At 51.2% G+C, this 2613-nt stretch overlaps 1 pseudogene; it reads right to left on the bottom strand.

Annotated features, from left to right (window-relative positions):
* Positions 1-694: 694 nt before the first annotated feature.
* On the bottom strand, positions 695-2123 carry LOC125518954 (annotated as a pseudogene).
* Positions 2124-2613: the final 490 nt, after the last annotated feature.

The following is a 2613-nucleotide window of genomic DNA, read 5'->3' as shown; positions in this document are numbered from 1 at the left end:
TTACCAAGAACGGGCTTTTCTCAGTGCAATCAGCCTACCAAATTGAATGGAATTTTCAGTTTGGTGACCTGACTCAAGTTAATGCGGGCCCTTCATCACCTGATGAGAAATGGAATTTGATATGGAGCTTATAATGCCCAGCAAAAATTAAAATCTTCATATGGCGGGTACTACATGCCGCTCTTCCATGTCGGGCAGTCCTAGCTTCTAAACACATGAAGGTTAAAATCCAATGCCCAGAATGCAGGTTGGAACCTGACAGTATACGCCACTTCTTGTTTGAATGTCCAAGATCAGTATAGGTTTGGAGACAATTGGGGTTGTATGAGATAGTAAAGAAAAAGTGCACAAAATACAAGTCTAGAGATGAAGTGATGCACGAGTTGTTGCATGTGGAAGATACAGAATTCTATATCTTGGGGCTTCCAAAAATGAGAGAGATGGTAGTCACCACAGCTTGGTACTTGTGGTCCGAACATCGTAAAGTATACCATGGTGAGGAAATTCAAACATCCACTCGGATCGCCCTAGCTATACGCGGACTAGCGGCAAATTTCAGTATCGCATATTCACCAAAAGCCAAACTTCGGTCTGGAGGTTGGGAAAAGCCACCAAAGGGATACATGAAATTAAATGTTGATGCGGGGTTTGATCAAGATCTACTTGAAGGATCCGTGGGGGCAATCATTCGCGATCAGAGTGGACAATTCATTGCAGCGGCGAACGAAAAAATAGGCATTTGCTTTGATTCTTTCACAGCAGAGGCTCTGGCCGTCAGGTTTGGGCTGAACCTCGCAAGAACTGTCGGATGCAGCAGGATCGTGGTAAACTCTAATAGTTTGGAGATAGTAGAAGCCCTAAAAGACGGCAATTCTTCTTCAGTTGCATATGCTATTATTGACGATTGTTTCTTCATGTCCTCTGATTTCAACCATGTTATTTATGATCATTGTAATAGAGAGAGTAATAAAGTAGCCCATGAACTTGCTAGGCTAGTTAAGTTTTTCCCTCCTAGTTGTTGGTTGGGTTCAGCGCCTCCTAAGGTGCTTTCATTACTTGTAAGTGATAACACTGTTCTCCCGAGGTGCTCTATCATCACAGAAGGACAACTCCTACTCAGGTGCCGAAAGCCGTCGGTGGCCACGGCCGCCGTCAGATTGTGCAGAGAGCCGAGAAAATGAAAGCACGCCTTCTTCAACCCATCGCAGCGGTGCTGCTCGGCCAGCGCCAGGATGGTCCCGACCGTGCTTACACCGATGCACTCGCATAGCTTCTCCTTGCAAACCAGCTTCAGCCTCTCAAAGTTATACCTGTCGGCCGCAACAAGAAGATGCTGGCACATGGTATCTTCCTCCTCCCCTTTCGTTCCCGTCTCCGGCAGTGAGTCGGCGTACGTGAACTGCAGCAGCGCTCTGAACACCCGCGCCTCCATGTCGTGTATGTGTATGACATCTTCGGTGCCGGTGCCGCCCTCTTCTATTGAGCCAAAGAGCTCCGCGCCGAAAACCGGCGACCGGGGCGCAAGCAGCCAGCGATGCGCGGCGAACGTCTCGCCGGCGACCTCGAATACCACGTCGGCACCCTTCCCGGAAGCAAGGAGATCACCCAGGTGCCGGTCGAGGTCGGACGGGGGCACGGACACGAACCTCGACGCGGAACTTTTTGAGGACGGCGATGTCGCACCTGACTGTGAAAGATTCGTCCGCGAGGTGATTTGACTTCTCCAGGTCTTCCCTTTTGATGAACCTGCCACGGCCCCAAGAACGACTTTGGCTATCGAAGGTGTCCGCTTTCAACAATGCGAGAGAAGGATGCTTCATATCCATGGAATCTATGAAACTAAACATGAATTGCACCTTCACTTTCCTGCTGATGGCTTCGTCGAGCTTGAGGAAAAGGCCTATGTAATCGGCACTGTCTTTGCGGTCGCTGTTGGGGTAGTATCTGATGCGCCAGCGATAGCCGCACACGGTGAATTGGCGGGATTTGAGGTCCGTACCGGCGGGGGTCTCCTTGGAGCGCAAGTAGCCATCGATTTTCAGGATGTGGCAGCCCCTCGACGTGTCTGCTATGATGGCGGAGGCCGGCGACGATGACTTTTCGGGGGCAGCAGCGGACGACATGGCAAACCTAATAGCCGAAGAGCAATCGACGCACCGAGGAAGGAGATAAAACCACGATGTTAATCCAGAGATATCCCAACAGGCCCTGGGTGGGCATGAAGCTGCCCTGCGATCAAGGAGACAGAGAGCTGTTCAACGCCTCAACCACGGTGACGCTAGGTGATGGGAAGACGGCCAGATCCTGGGACAGCTCCTGGACGGGTGCAGGCACGCTCAAAATGGAGTTTCCTGACCTACACAAGCACTCAAGAAGGAAGAACAAAACCGTCCATGAGGCGCTCCACGATGACACCTGGGTTGCAGACCTAGCCCACGGGCAAACACAACAGCTCTGGCCGGAGGTGATCCGCCTGAGCAGATGGCTCATCTCCAAGAACATAAGCCTAAGCGACCACGAGCAAGACACAATCAAGTGGAAACACACGGCCTCAGGTTTCTTCTCCACCAGCTCGGCATACTGTAGGATTGAAAGTATGTCTAGAGGGGGGGG

The sequence above is a fragment of the Triticum urartu genome, chromosome 7 (genome assembly GCF_003073215.2).
Source record: "Triticum urartu cultivar G1812 chromosome 7, Tu2.1, whole genome shotgun sequence".
NCBI lineage: Eukaryota > Viridiplantae > Streptophyta > Magnoliopsida > Poales > Poaceae > Triticum > Triticum urartu.
This window is presented reverse-complemented; position numbering and strand designations above follow the sequence as displayed.